Here is a 16581-nt window from a genome sequence, read left to right on the forward strand (position 1 = left end):
CTCTGCTGCAGTAATCCTTGTGGGAGCCCAGAAAATCCAAGGAGAAAAAAAAAACAAAAAAATCGCAAAAATTCAAAAATAGTAAAATTAACCAAAATACCTGGATTTTAGGGCAAAAATAGGATCCCGGAGAGCCCCCAAAAGAGTTGTGAGGAATGAGACAACTCTTTGTAGAAATTAAAACAATTTATTAAAACAGAAAAAAATTGAAAAATTGCAAAAAAAAACCTAACAAAATATAAAAATTTTGGATCCTGATGGCTCGAGAGATATGCCCCAGGAGCGCAGGGATTCAGGAGCTTTAGGCTTAAGACAGCTCTGAACCTCAGGTAGAGAAAAAAATAAACTTGCAGTTTAGGCTGGTCAAAAAGAAATCTATTTCTAAAAGGCCCCTAGAAAGGGGTAGGCTTCTCCAGCACTGCCTTAGCAAGCTGGAGAGGATGGGAGAATGAAAAATGACCACGTGTCTTTTCTTCCTTTTATAGCTTTTGCTCCGCCCACAGTCCGCCCACAGCCCACCCACAGTCCACCCCCCTGGTTCAAGGCGGTTGGTGTTTTCCCCTTGACAGACCACCTCTGTCCACCAATGGCTCCTCCTGGTCAGAGGGGTGGTATCAGTTGAGATAAGGGTCATGTGCTTATGGGGGGCTGGGCTGTTTGTTGCAACTGGGGTTTTTTTAAAATCTGCCTTGAAACCAAGATACAAGTAAAACATAAAAATACATCCAACACATCTTAAAACACTTGTAAAAGTATACAGTAAACGCAGGAAGACCATAAAAACTTGATTAGTGTACCTGGACTGATGGATTGATTTTAACATTCAATTTAAAAATATTAAGCTCAAATTAATTAAAGCACTTAATATGCAAAGACCAAGCACAAATAGGGATTTCATGTATGACAAACATGTTGAACTAAGAAAGCTAAAGCAGAAGCGGGGGTGGGGGAAAGAAAGAGAGAAATGAGAAACATTTCCAAACATAACATAAAAGGTCTTGCCTTAAGACCATGGATTTCCTTTTTGGTACTTTCAAAGAATGCGTCTTTAGTTCTCTTTGGCTGTGTGACCAGCAGTTGTGGGGTGTGTCTGTGGTTTTCTTCTCTTCACAGTAACTCTATTGTTCAGAAACTGCAGCCAATTTATGGAAAGAGGTGGAATGTTTATGTAACTTACTTTGCTTTAGACAAGAAATAAAAAAAAAAAAATTAAAAAAATACTAGTGGAGGAAGGCCAGTCAAAACAGGATTTTTCTTCCTTTCTGGACACAGATGTTGGGAGGAAAAAAAAGCTGGTTCTGTCTTCGCATTAAGTTAAACAGCATTTCCATTTTTAGATGCTTTTTTAATTAAGTAGGTCAGAAAAACAAAATCAGGCATTAGATTAGTGCTATAATTGACTTGTTTCAAAATGTGCCATGTTTGAGAGTTACTCTGTTGAAATGCTTACAACACCATAAACTGAGAAAGAGATATATTAGGGTCAGATGATACCACTGTTGCCTAGACTGCTGTGTCCCAAACATATAGTTGGCAAGTACTGCTAGACTGCAGATGGTAAGTGTCCCTTCATCACTAGACTGGAGTTTCCTGCCATTTCCAAATTAGCTGAGCTACAAATACAATTTGCAAATTGCAAACCGAAACAAGGTAGCCAAAAGAAAAAATCATCTTATTTATATGTACCCACTGCCTGTATTGCAAAAGTGGACAAGTTAGGATCACTGTATTTCTGCCTTATCTATCCAGTCTCCTAATTCCTTGCTTGAACTCTCTTTAACTGCAGTCCCTATCTAAAAACTTTAGGTAAAATTCATCTTTTCTAAATGGACAAAACTTTAATTTGCTGAAAAGTTTTTGGTTAAATATGAAGGATCTTTAAAGCTCGGGGTATCCTCAGGTAGACTTTCAGGTGAATTTGTTAGATTGGGCCTGACCTGAACAAGGCAGGTACAACTTACCTGAAGCCAGCATATTTACATCAAAAATATCTCAAAATGAGGTTTTGAATGTAAAAAACAATTTCCAGCCAGCACTCAGCACCATCACAAAATATATCCTCCTCAAATCTTAGTGCCACCAGCATGAAACCAAGTGGGCATGGAGCCAGGCTTTACAGACACCAGTACTGCCAGTACTGGCAAGACTGGGCTGCAGAGTCTAAACTCAAATTTTGGTCTTCATTTCAGACATACACACAGAAGTCTCACAAAAAAAACCAACATGGAAAATATTATAAATAGAAAACAGAATGGAGTTAGGTGGCTCAAAAGCCCAAGTGAAAGCAGTGTTCTCTTAAGCCACAAAAAATACAGAGTTTGAGAGACACTGAGGAAGCTGCCCCTGCCAAAATATTTCAGCTTTGACAGGGAGAACAGTTTCTGGAGGAAGACTTTGTTTCTATAATTATCTGGTCCTTTGCCTCACTAAGACCACTAGCTTATTGCACTGGGCCAATAAAGGCTTCTCCTGCACCAGGAACATCCAAGAGTTTCCACCCTCGCCCAGCACCCAGGTGGCAGAACACCCTTAACCTATTACCAAACCCGTAAGCCTTTCAATTGCTCTGGAAGGCAGAGCTGCACCAGCATGAGCGAGGGATGGAAATTATTCCAGCAACATTATTCAACTTGAAACCCCCACTCAAGTATGCAGAGAGTTTATTTGACCCTATGGGCCAGATCGAGCTGTGATTGCATTACCTCCTCGCCAACTGCAACAGAATTGCACAAGCATGAGCAGAGTCTGGTCCAACAACAAGTAATTTGCCATATGGAAGCTACTGAGCAGACATCTGCAGGACACTGGAAGTGCTTTTCTATATACAGTGCTGAGTGCTACAGTTGTGCATTTCACAGAGACTCAGTTTGCAGAGGGACAGAAATGAAACATTATTTAGGGTTCTGGTTTCTTGGCCTTGAAAACTGAAATCTGAAAACAATTAAAGCCCAGTGCCATACCAAATCAGTTATGCAGTCATTCCTGGATTTTCCCATGGAATTTTTACATAAGAATTAGAGGGTATTTGCTGCAAACTTACACAGACACACAAAAAATTGTGCTGGTCAGAGGCAGACCAGCTTATGGATGAGTTTGGGGAGTTTTTGCAAATGCATGCAAAAATTAAAGGCATATGGAAACACACTACTAAAGATTACTAGACATTTGATGACAGCTCACTCATTAAAAGCTCTGTCATGCCTTACAGCTCGTCCCTGAGAGATGGTTTTCCACACCCCCTCCCATTCAGGCACTGCTTATCTTCTGTGTCACTGCAGACTTCCCTTTCCAGCAGCCCACCTTGAAAACCGTTTCCAGCCCACAAACTGGGGCACTGGAAATACCCTTTCCAACTCTCTTGGAACACCTTTCAACGTAGCATTGCTGGGGAATGGAGCAAGCCCTGTGCTTTTTCAAGGAATGAACAACCTTTGATGGTAGGTTGGCCGCTGTCCAGGAACACACAACGAAGAGGCTCCCTGCAGCTTTCTCTGCTCTTTGTGCCCGTGTAGCAGCTGGGCAAAATCTGGTCTCACAATGGTGTGTCTGTAATGACACCACCAAATCCAGTCCTAGTGGGACTAGGGAAACACCATCCAACCGAAGGTCAAGTTTTGAATTATAATGGTGCCTCCAGTCTCTAGGTATCTGAATCAGCTGCTTCCCCCTTCACTCAGAGCACTGCAGCTAATGTTTCTTTATCCCATTTAAAGTCTAATTGCCTTTAGAGAAGGGGAGTTCTGTGATTCTTTCAGAAAAGTGAAACTTTTGCCTATGCAAGAATGAAAAAGACAGCATAACCATCAGGCAGAAAAGTCAGGCAATCAAGTCTCTTCAGTTTGCTTTCATTGCAGGAGACATGATGAAAACTTCTTGTGAACACAGCTGTGCAACCAAAGGTCCCTGATTATTTCCTGGTACCCTATTAATGCATTTGATTCTCTTCTCTAGCCCGTTCATGAGTACCAAACCCGTGGTAACACTCACCAGATTTAATAACAGATGTTACAACTGACCTGTAGAAGAGTGTTGGAGCCTTACCCAGATCTGAGATGTGGACACAAAGGTGGGAAGCAGAGAGTCACCATGGTGGTCTTGGGAGGGGGGGAAAAAACCTTTTCCATTTTGAGAATTTTATAGTTAACTCAAAGGCTTTCTTTCATTGAACCAAGTGTTGTCATAATTTTCACTGCATTAATCTCTAGAGTTCAAATCCCTTTTTTAACATGACACTTTGGATGTGACATGACAAGTGTTAATATTCATTATTCTACAAAGCTATAAATATCCTGAGGTATAGCAACTCACTGCAAAGGACAAGCCCAAAATTATTTCCTCAGCCCTGTGCTTACACCCAGATCTACATCACAGATACTGTTTTTCACATACTGAAATGCTTCTCTTGCACTTATTTTGGCACTGAAATTCACTCACGTACTTTTATTTTAATGGATACTTGTAAAGTTAAATTAAAATACTCAGTCAAACTTTCCAGTTCACAGTAGGCAACTTGCACACACACATTGACATTCAGCCTATACATCATTATCCTGTTGCAGTGCGTGAAGAAAAGCAGTCATTTCAGAAGCTGCTGGAGTTTCCCTACTGCATTTTTCCTACAGATGTTTTTTCTAGCAAGATCTTACTTGCAAAGTGTTTTCCCATCAGAGGCTTGCCAGGTTTTTGGGGCAATGCTGAACAAAGGTCTTACCACCTTTGTAACACTAAACAGTATTTAGTCTCTTTCATAAACTTGATAGCCTGTAAATCTGAGATGGTCCACACCCTCTGCATTCCTATGTCGTATACTAACAGCCTCTTCTTTAATTACAAGGTGTGGCATTTCTGGACAAGAGGCAGCTAATCCTCCAGACATGTGTTATTTACATTTACCCCAGAATTTCTCCTTTATGCAAAGCTTTGGCTCTGAAACTGCCAAGGTGAAACCACTCCGACAAAACCTCTAGCTCGTGGCCACACTTTGATGCCATTTTTAATATTCTAGTTTACTAATGATTAAGTAGAAGTGTTCTGAACATAAAGGATGCAGATCTAAAAGCTGGGAGGTATTTGGATCCAAGTTTGGTTCATGTTGGTATCTGTTACAAAACGCAACCATCTGCAAAACTTCAACAGCAGCCCAAGTTAACGTGTTACTTTAAACCATGTTCAACTGCAGCCGTCTTGATGAATGGTTAATTTGGAAGGAAAAACGCTAAAGCTCTGCGTTTCTTATGCAAAACACAGTCAGAAGACATGCTGGTGAACAGGTATTTGGTGCTTTCTGCCGCTGCGGGTGGGACAGCAGCACTGCCCAGGTGTGGGCACTGGCTCCGGCAGGAGCCTGGGAGCCGCCGGCTCTGCGCCGCGGCCGAGCCGGGCCCAAACAGGCGGGAAGCCGGGCCCTGCTGTGCGGGAATGGCGGGCCCAGCCCTGCAAAGCCAGCACGGCTCGGTGCCAGCCTCGCCGTCTCTGGGAGCTGGGACACACCTTGCCCGTGGCTGGGGGGGGGCCCTTCCCGCAGCAGGGCCGACACTCTTCCTCCTGGGCCGGTGCCTACCCCGTGCTGGGCCGTTTCCTCACCCCCGTCCAAGTCTGTCACCCACAGTGCTTCCCACATCCCACAGCTTCAGGAAATCCAAAATGCCTCAGTCCCAAGCCTTCCTCCAGCCACACATGCCTCCTCCCTGCCTTCCCCTGAAATACTTCTCCGGTTCAAGAGCTTCACTTTTCCTGCCATTTTTTTCACCCGGGGTTTGGAAACACCCTCCTTTCCCTCCTCTCAGCTCTGAGAAATCCCCACTGATTGTGGGGTACCCTAGGGTACAGCAGCATGGGCAGCGACTGACCAGGAGAAGCCAGCGAGGGTCTGACTTGGTGACAAGTTGTGACCTCTGGGGGACAAAGATTTCTGACCCTGGCCATGCACACAGTTGACAAAGGTCCCCCTCAAACATCCCTCTCCTTCCAGGGGACCCATCCCAGAGTACAGCTGAACTCCACAGACAAGATGGTGGCACCTCAGGGAAAGTGTGTGAGGAAAATTATAAGGTGCCCTGCAGACACCCAGCTCTGAGAAGGAGGTGCTGCAGGTGCCGAAGCAGAGATTCCTCTGTGGAAACATCCATGCAGCACTGCAGGCCGTGGAGAGGACCCACACCAGAGCAAGGGAACAGCACAAGGAAGAATGTGTATGTGAGAGGAACTGTTCCAGACTGACCACAACTCTCATTTCCCACCCACTGCACCACCTGATGGGGAGGGGGAAAGAGGCAGAGAAGTTGGGAGTGAAGCTGTGCCTGTGAAAAATGATGGGGAGAAGGTGTTGTTTTGTCTTTTTTTTTTCCCCCCTCACTATCCAATCTATTTTAATAGCTTATCAATTAATTGTCCCCATGTCAAGTCTGCTATGCCTATAACAGTAACTGGTAAGTGATAGCCTGTTTTTCTCTTGACCCATGAGCTTTTTCTCATCTTATTTCCTCCCTCTGACCTGTTGAGGAGGGGGAGCAAGAGGATGGCTGGATGGCAGCTGGCCATGGTCAACCCACTGCAATCATACACTGGACCAACAGCAGGAGAGACAGGAGGAGAGCAAGGACAAGAGAACAGAGTTACCCTGACACTGGAGCCTGGACCTGGTGCTCATGCTGCTTCCTGATGAATTGGGCCATTATCAGAGGATTGCTCTGGACACAGAGCCCCACTTCAGCATGTGCTCATCATGAGGTTGAATTTGTGGGTTTGGAAGTTAGTTAGTTGGCAGGGGGAAGGCTATCTCTGCCTCCTACCCAGAAACAACCTTCTTAAATAAGACAGGATATTTCCTGAAGCATTCCAGGAAATGTCCACTGAAGAGAAGGATCATGAAAGAAATCAGGAATGGCACAGACCAGTAAGACACAGTATAATTGGAAAGATTGTATAATAAAATTGGGTCCAAAATAGTACAAAATATTGCTTTTAGCTCACAGCTTTTTCTAACCAGTGTATCTGTTGGCAGATGCAGCACTACTACACTAATGCACTCCTCTGCCCTTTCTACCTAGGACTCCTTTAGCCTCACTGCCAATTCCACCGCTTAAGAATGCCAGGCAAGCACACAATCTGCCTCTGCTCTGTGGCCGAATGCAGCAGAAAATTTATTAATGGAAAAGAAGAAACACCAAAGGAAGATCATCTCTGGACATAGCCCGTGCAAAGTGTAACTTGCCATAACACAGCCCCAAAAGGCACTACTAGCAAAATACCCTGGCATGTTACAGCATACTCCCAACTTGTATAAAAGCTGTTTTATTGCTGATCTCAGTTTAGTCTATTCCCAAGCATACCTGAATTGTGAGGGTTTTTATGGGTCATCTGACCTCTCCACCAAGTGTTCTGGGCTATGACTGAGGCTCGGTAAGGCAAAGCACTTCCTTTTTTTTTTTTTTTTTTTTTTTTTGCTTTCTTCTATTTTTGCCGAGTTGCTTTCTAGCCTTTTATCAGATGATCTGCAGAAGCTGTAGAATGATATGCAATACATCTCCTGAAGCAGTCTGTGGATAACCAACTGCTTGTTCTTCCTCTTGGAGCCACCAGCAATGAATCAGGGCTGGGGAACATGGACAGTATTACCAACATGGCACTGTGTCTCAAAACACAGCTACCTCAACTCCCCCTGGCCTCCCTTTTGCACCCAAAGAGCAACATTGGGAAGAAAATGAATCCACATGCAAAACCCACTTGAAAACTTCAGTTCATTAAGCTTCTGGGTGAAAACAAAACTGTCTGAACTCAAAATCACAGTCTTTACAAGCAAAACTGCTTCCTTCTTGTTCCTCCAGCCTCCCGTGCTTCCCATGCTTGACACAGTGAAAAATCCCATGAGAAGCTCATCTATTCATACCCAGGAACTGCTCATGTTACTAATGTGCATAATCTGGATGAAAAAAATAATCAAGACATTAGTACGTTTTTGAACCATATCCGGTCATATCCACTGTGGGGAGCACAAAGTATCTCAAAGTAAGTTTTATGCAAAAACCTGGCTTCTTTTATCTGTCCTGCATGTTGTGAACATGGAACACTAAGTTTGCAAGGGAAGTCAGAGTTACCCAATTTGTTTGTCAGGACCCTCTGGTAATGTTTCAAGGAAAAGGGAATTATTAATAAAAATGTTCAGAAAGTTTTGTTAAGAGCAGGGCAGGCCTCTTTGCTACTGTGGCTGCGTAAGGACCAGTCCATTCATATGGAGAAGCACTACCAGGGAGAAGATCAGGTTAAAGAAAACCAAGGAAGAGTGATATGAAGCTGGTGGTGAAATAAAAGAGGGAAATCGAAACTCAAATGAGAAGTTAGTTGTCCATGACTGAGGTCAGAGAAGGAAGGCAGCAAATTTCAGAGAAATATATTTCAATTCATGACCCAGTTCTGTGACCCAGTACACTTCTCTTCCCCCTCTATGTCCTTTCAGTCCACTGCTGGCAGCTCTTTTGCCCTCACCACATTCTCCAACTTACAGGCACATCCAGCAATGAGCCTTTGATTAGGAGGAACACCAGTGCTATTTGCTTTCCTTTGCACCTGCTCCACAGCTGAGGAAGAGCAACAGGGCACAGCTCATGTGAGAGTTCATTGCTTGGGAACACATCAGCCCACAGCTCACTCTTATTTCTGGGATATTCTAAAAGTTTACAACCAGCAGGGTGATGTAGAAATAATTCCAGAAGAAATTGGAGAAGTAATTGCTGTGCAAGCCTACATAGTACCAGTGGGTTGCTTACAGATCCATAATCGTCTTTCAGAGTGACAAAACCAAATTCCTGACTCACAGCTGCCCCTGCCTCCTCAATGCTTTGCAGGTCACAATCAGAGGCAGCATTTCCTGTAGCTCCAAGTGGTCTGAACTCTCTTCTAGCCACCCCTGTCTTCATTGCACCCAAGACTCAACCTCTACCTTTGAAATGATGGGGAAAAGATGTAAGGGAAAAACAGCGTAAGGGAAAAACAGCCTCCACTCACATCCTTACATTCAAAAGCCCAAAGCTCTTTGCAATTGCTAGTCACTGTCACTGGTCTGGAAAAGCACCCATCTCTGATTCACTATCCATATTTCTTGGCAGCACCTACTACAGTGGCACAAGGCAGAAACAAAGAAACTGTGTTTCCAATCTGCCCATTGTAGAGACACAAAATTTGGACCTAGATCCAAATTTCTGCCTGCAAAATTATGGCTCCAAAGCCACTGGCTGGTGTAATTTTGGATTAAAACTCCTATATTTGTCCTCTTCTAGAGAGCATAAATTTTCACTAGTTAGATAGAGGCTTAACAAATGGTCTGAGCAGAGATTTCACAATGAATATGTGATGATTAACTGTAGGATCACAGAGATTAAAGATGGAAAAGAACTATTAGATCATTGCAGCCCTATGGCTGTTGCAGAGTTGTTTGCTATAGTGCCTCTCTTCCAGCACCTTGTTCAGGCTAGTTGAGTGGCTCAAGTAAAGGCTCTCCCTGTTTTTTTCTGGAGGCTGTTCCACACTTTAGCAGATCTTGCTGATATTTAATTAGTTTCATCTTGCTCCATTCTATAGCCAAGAGCCATCTTAAATAGTCCTCTTTCCCACTGCTGCCTTTGTGTTGCTGTTTTCTGCCCTTATGTCACTTCATAAATTCACATCTGTTTTTCTGTTTTCATTTCCCAAGATCAAGATCAGTAGAGACTAAATAGCACACTTCCATAGATGCTATGCCCTCTCCAACCTTCATTAAACCAATCTAGTCTTTATTTGAGAGATGACATTGAATTTCTGCTGTTGGACTCCTCATGTCATTTCCTGCTCCGAAGGTGCCAGCATGACTGAGATCAAGACCCACCAATTAATGAGATATAAAGATACAAGAAAGGCTTTCTTGAGATAATCATCTTTGACAGCTTAGTGCAGCAGGAGATAGGTGCAGACTCAACCTGAGGCTGCATGATGACTTCAGGCCAGTTCCTGCTCTGTCTTTGATCCCCGAGTTTTTTTACTCTGCATGCCGGCTTTAGGCATAAAGCTCCGCAGCTGGTGCCAATGAAAGGAAGTTTGATTTGGTCGTAACGTACAAAGCAGCACACCACCATTAACTCCAGCAGACCGAGGCCGGGAAAAATACGTTCCTCTCTTGAAGTCATGTTAATGGAAGATTTTTCTGCTGGATCAGTATCAAACATTACAAGGTAGACATTGTCTAATACAGAGAAGGATGTAGAACAAATGCCAGAGTGAACAGTCCTAATGACCCTCACGTTAAGGAGCCCAGAGACAAGACAGAACAAGGCCAGGGCTCCAGGAAGCAGCCCAGCACAGAATGAGTACACACATGTGCATGTCCTCCAACAAGCTACACCCAGCCTCCCTCGGGCACACCAAACAGAGCCTCCCACTGCCTGCAGGCAGGTGGCTTCCAAGAGGTTTCAGGTTCCCACTCGGAGCAAATGACAGTGTAGCAGCTACACGTACAGCTTTAACTCCAAAAACCATCACAGATGCGAGTGCCTGGTGTTGATCCCAGCACTTCTAAATTTTCTGAATTCCCTGCTTACTGAAGGGTGAAATTAGACTCACGCTCACAACTTCCAGCCTGCGGAAAGCAGCTCAGAGCAGGTAGCAGAGGGTATGGTGCACAGAGAATAAAAGACAATAATTGTGGGTGCAGATGAATATATTCCAGCAACACAGACTTTGTTGTAGTGAAGTTCAGACTGGGAATTTGCATATGGAAATTCTTTATGAAGGTACTCTCATTAACAACCTGAATTGCACTCTTAAGAGATTACAGCAGTTAGGGAGAGGTAAATGAGCTCTGTCAAAACAGGAACAGCTCTAAGTGATTCCCCCAAAGCAGGATCAGGGCATGCACTGTGGCAGACTTCCTCCATATTCTGGCACTGGCTAAGCAAATTATGGAGTTGTTTCTCTTCTGCTTCAAAGCAGAGGGTCTGGCAGCAGTTCTTGTCCAATGATGTAGAGTCTGAAAGAATTTGAGTCAAAGTAGTGTTGATGCAAAGCAAAAAAAAAAAGAAAAAGTGTTCAGGTCGTAGTTCAGATGCCACAAATCACTTCCATTTCCCAGGTTCAAAGGCACGGGAGATGCCCCTTAACAGTCTCTGAGCACCAGAGTGAGTTTAGGATGAGCAGAACAGGGGCAAGAGGGCTGATGCATGGGGTCACCTGCAGCAGAGGGGCTGTGCCAAAGATGCATCTTCCTGTCAGAGCAGTCAGCTTTGAATGCTGTGTAGCTGCGCTTCTGGGAGCTTTAGCAAAACTGCAGCTCTTCTCCAGACTACCATATGAGAGCTATAAGGCAGCTGTTTCTTCCCCAGTAAGTCTCATTCAAACATGAGCAGATCTTTAAAGCAGAATCTTCATGTCTCAAGCAAGTCAGATCCCAGGGCAAATGGACAGTCAGAGAAGACCACTTAGCCACATGTGGGGCTGGGCACAGAGGTCCTTCATAATGTACAGGCTTGGCATTCACCAAACAGTTCCAAATATTTGCCAAGCCTTGGAGGTGTGAGAAGATGCACACAGATATACCTACCAAAAAGTACACAAACTCTCTGGTTTTTCTAATCCCCTGTTTCTCAAGGAAGGATTTTCATGCCTTACAGACCTCTGCAATACTGGCCTGAAGGAAGTACAGTGGGTCTGGCAAGCATCAAGGGTTTATAGCACTGCAGCCAACTGCTCTCACTGACCTCAAAAACTTTCCAATCCTGCTAAATTTCTGTTTCTTCAGTTAATCTCTGTGAGGAGGAGGAAATAACTGCATGGGTGTCCTGGTATGGTATGTCGTCCAGAAGATCTCCTCCACCAAACCTTGCCCAAAGGGTCTGCCCTTGTGCCAGGTTACTGGTATCACTGGAGATGTACATGCCCCTCCTCTGCTCAGTCTGACACGCTTTGCTTAAATTGACCACATTTCTTAAGAAAGAGTGAAGTTAGGATAAGAGAAGTCATAGAGCCTGTTTTTCCATCTAAGTAATGTGAGCTGTAGGAAATGGGCACTGTAGAGGGATGCGGCTGATGAAGCTACATGGTTGTTATAGAAAGGAACAACAGAGTTTCTGAAGTGCTAGAAACAAGGCTGAGAGAAAACAGACCGGAGGTGCCTCTACCAGACTCAGAGTAACTACCATTGCAGAGCCTAGGAAAAAGATTTTTCACATGTGGGACACACTGCATTTATCATGGACAAAGAAGACTGTCCCAGAATGTGTGGCTGTACACTGTGAGGACAGGACTAAAGCCCCGTGGACTCCCACACTCCCAGACCTGCCAGGAGCTTAGTTGAGATTCTTGCTTTTTCAACTCTGGCTTTTTAAAATTTCATCAGTGTGGTGTTTTATGCTCTCAGACTGCAAGGAAGCAGTCTCTGCTGTAAAAAAACCCAACAAAACAACAACAAAAAAAAAAAACCCACGACCCCCCCCAAAAAACCCCCAAATCAACAGTCTGCTTAATTTTTTTCCCCTGAAATGGATGAATGTGAAGCATCACCCAGTGACGCTCCCTACCGCTGAATCCATCAGCACCCTTTGTGTTTCCATGGACATACTTTCCTTATAAGAACCAGTTCTGTCTTTGCTGCTATGTAAAGGCTCAAACAAATGTCAGAAAACTGACTGACAGACTGTACGGGCAAAGCGGAGAACCTGACTGTGTTCAGGGCTGTCAAGTGCACAAAGTAAACAAAAGAATAGACCTGTGTAATTTTTTCTCACGAATCTCTTTCAACTACAACTCTTATTTTAGACATTACTTGTGAAAGAAAGCACAACACAATGTCAGTGCGTTTTAAATGTAAAAAATCTCATTAGTTTTGACAAATTTGTTTCTCTGATAAATTTTATTATCACTATCAAAAGTACAAAGCCTGAACAACATTGTGTTCTTAGTAAGTGAAAGTTTTTGCTTCCTAAACTTCTACAGACATTTAAGAACCATCAAGTGCTATTGCAATGCTCTGGTCTTGTCCTTCCTTAAAGCCTACCTCTGGCTCTTCCCTCAGGTTATCTCAGTTAGAGGCACAGCAGCCTCTCTATCTCATGCACAACCAGGACAGAACACTAGGATCTTCCAGGGCCTTTGCCCAGTTTGCACCTCCTTGCTTCATGAGTCATTCCAAATACATATATCTGGGTAAAGTACAGATACAAATATCTGGGCAGAGTACATTCAGGTTTTACAGAAATCACCACCGCTACGGATGATGGAGCTTTCAGCTCCCTGCTGCAATACAGGCCGCCTGCAGGGCTGACAGAGCCACCCTCCTAAGCTGGGATTTACACTCCTGCCCTGCAAGGGATTCTCAATCCAAGGGAGCAGGAGAAAGAGTTACATACACAGGTTAGATTTTAAATCCCTCTTTCTGACAGCATGATGCAGCTGCGTGCTGCAGGCACATATGACAGACATTGGACCCAGGGGAGGATCAGCTCTGAAAAACCTTACCTGGGAAATTTTTGCTTCTTTTACTCCATTCTCTGCATTTCCTCTAACTCCCAGGATGGATAATTTTCCTCAGCAAAAACACAGACAAAATCGGGGGGAAAAAAGGGAGGCGAAAAATATGTGGCATTGAGTGGGCAGCTGGGCAGGCATGGTGGCGTAAGTTTGTTTCACCTGAGCCAGGAAAGGGACCACAGGTTTTGCAAACGCCACAGCCCATAGCAGGCTCCATCCAGCTTCTGCCGTGGGGCAGGAATAGACACGTGGGACAGGTTTGCTGTGAACGAGGCAGGAGAAGAGGGCACAACACCTGGGAGCTCCCACGGGAGGCACCTGGACAGGTAAAGGCACTTTCTGCAGGGTTTGTAACCTCTTGTGCAACTAAATCCGTACAAATCGCCAACGCTCCCACAGCACAGCTTTGCTGTTTGCCAACAATAAAAACAGAGCAAAACGAGAAGTACTTGCACCCCCAACCTTCTCCTTGGTAACCCACCACCTCTGGGCTGGGAGGGGCAGAAAGCAGCTGCTGGGCTGCCTGGGTCCTCACCACCTCAGTCCATCAGCTCCTGTATGCCAGGAAGAACTCGCCCTGCATCCCGCTCAGGACCTTCCCCCCCCACCAGCCGGGAAGAACGGCTCTCCTTGGCCACTCATTCCAAACAGCCACATGGACAGCCATTGGCACTTGCAGCACGGCTATGCCCAAAACATTGAGGGGTTGTACATCTGCAGTTAGAGTACTCACATTTTTTTTCACTTTAAAGGCTGAGTTCTTTTTCAGTTTGTGTTTTTCCATTTCTACCCCGAATTCAGGTTTATTTAGCCTGTAACCGAACGTGTGAAGGTATGTGAAGGCTCCAAATGCACAATGCAATACTGTAATATAGCTCTTTGTTATGCTAATTATTTCTTCCCAGCTGCTCCTGCAATGAGAGCCAGCCCGACCTATCAAAGGGGAACAAAACCTCCAGGCAAGATTTCAGCTGCAAGGTCCCTTTACCTCTCTGCTCGAGGGGCTGCAACTATTCTGGCACCAGTAAACCAAGCCGAGAGGTAAAACAAAACAATTTTAATATTGCAGCTCTGCTGTTGCTGGGAACATGAGCTAGGAAATAAAAAGTGATACCCTCTTGACAGTCAGGTTGCTATGATTTACATTTTTCTCTCAGGTACCATCCCCCTCCACATGCATCTTCTCAGCACTTCTGTGCAAAGGGGAAAAATGAGGCAGTGTGGGAAAACATCCAGTGAAACCTCAGAGGCTCCGCCGAGGTTCTGATTCTGGCACCCACCAGGGTAGGGCTGTGTGATCATGAAGGATTTTTAGTGCATGGGTGTCAGATTAATGAAAGCCAGAAAATTCTGGGGTTACATTATTTAAATTAAAATTAAGTTCCCAAATAACTGTAATTTTTAAGAAAAAAGTTTCCTATATTCACAATTCAAAGAATAAAGTCATCAGCCTGGTTGCCTTTCCATTATTTATGATGATATTCAGTTAAAAGACAGCTTGTCGTGTCCCTGTGTTTCTAGAGCCTAGAAATATATCTTACTGATAGCACATGGAAATATTCAAAGGGGAAAAGGAGCTTTGGCAGCTGGAAGGGTACTACTGGCGTCCACCAGCAGCTTGAGAAGCTCACAAGATCACTGGGAATGGAGGGCAAGCTTGTTAGCTGAATGCCTTATTTATAATGGTTGCTAGTGAAATGCCTCAAAAGCTGGCATTACACTATCATCTTTAAGTCTCAGTATTAGCAAACAGGCGCTTCCAATGGGTGGATAAATTCATACAATGAAAATCCTTGTCTCAGCCTGCATGCAGAATAAGGAAAATGATCTGACAGTATCTTATGCCCTACTCGTACTTTAAGATTTTCTTCATGCCTGTGATGCCTATACAGGTTATTTTAATAATATTTTAATTTAAATTTATTTTTCAGTATTGGAGCAATCTTTCAGTGGAGGTACAGGATTGCAGTAACACTATGTGCCTTACTTCTCACAGCAAAGGCAAAACGAGATTTGTCATCATGCCAGTTAGTCTGCCAGCAAACAAGAAACCAATCTGTTACACCGAGGAAGGGGTCAAAGAAAGAGTAATGAATATTAAGCCTCCACAGGTAAAATGTAGGCTGTTCAAGATTCAAAAATTAGTCAAATTTTATTTTCACGGTAATTATAATTACAATATTAACAGAAATTGGGAAATGTGGGTGGCTTTGGCCATACTTGTTGAGACTCACAGAAGACAAGTTTGAAGAAAACAATGTTGAAAGTACATTACACTTAGAATGTAGCAACACTTCGGTTTATGTTCCCTGTCTGATGTTTTTTAAGAAAGATAAAGGACTACTGCATTTTAAGCCAAACCCACACTACTGCACTCAAAGGAATAAATGGCCCCATGGCAGCCATATCACTAAGAGGATGATGAGCCTTGTCAGTGGGACCTACTCACAGACCAAAGTACAGAGGATTTTGCCCTGAAAAAGCAATGGATGGAGGGGAAAAAATAATTACAAGGGCTTTTAGCATTTGCGAAGGAATAGAGCACAGATTTTACACATACACCGAGAGACACAAACCATTTTGGAGTTGGATAATAAAACTGGATTTGAAAACAATCTGCTGCTCAACTTCAACTCCCACTGGCAGAGCTTTTTCCTAACTAAAAGAGGTAAATACAGACTAGCCAGTCCCACACAATGTGGGGTGGAAGAGAGGGATTGTCTTTCAAAACTTATTCTGATTAAGAAAATGAGGCAAAGGGAAAAGACAAAACCAGCAATAACCAAAGGTGTGGGTCGTCAGGTTTTATAGGACCAGGCACAATTCCTCCAAAAATCAATGGCACGTCATCATCTCATGTCAGCTAAGGGTCTCATTGCCCATCACCCAGCTGCAAAAATCTCTGAAATACCAGCCAGCAAACTGCTAGAGACACCAGTCGCAGCTCTCAAGGGAAAATACTGTATTAGAAATGTAAGGCAGTGAGGCGGTGGTAGAAGGGATGTTGTGGTGTCCCTCTGAGCTTGCTGAGTGCAGCTGTGACAGCTACAGGCCAGTATCATGGAGGAGACAAGACCACCAGCTACTGAC

General features: G+C 44.0%; 1 protein-coding gene across 2 annotated transcripts in view; it reads right to left on the reverse strand.

The window, feature by feature from the left end:
• The window catches only part of HHAT (hedgehog acyltransferase), a 212552-nt gene that overhangs the window by 193931 nt on the left and 2040 nt on the right, over positions 1-16581 (reverse strand). The gene's annotated exons all lie outside the window — the stretch shown is intronic.

The sequence above is a fragment of the Aphelocoma coerulescens genome, chromosome 3 (assembly GCF_041296385.1).
Source record: "Aphelocoma coerulescens isolate FSJ_1873_10779 chromosome 3, UR_Acoe_1.0, whole genome shotgun sequence".
Taxonomy (NCBI): Eukaryota; Metazoa; Chordata; class Aves; order Passeriformes; family Corvidae; genus Aphelocoma; species Aphelocoma coerulescens.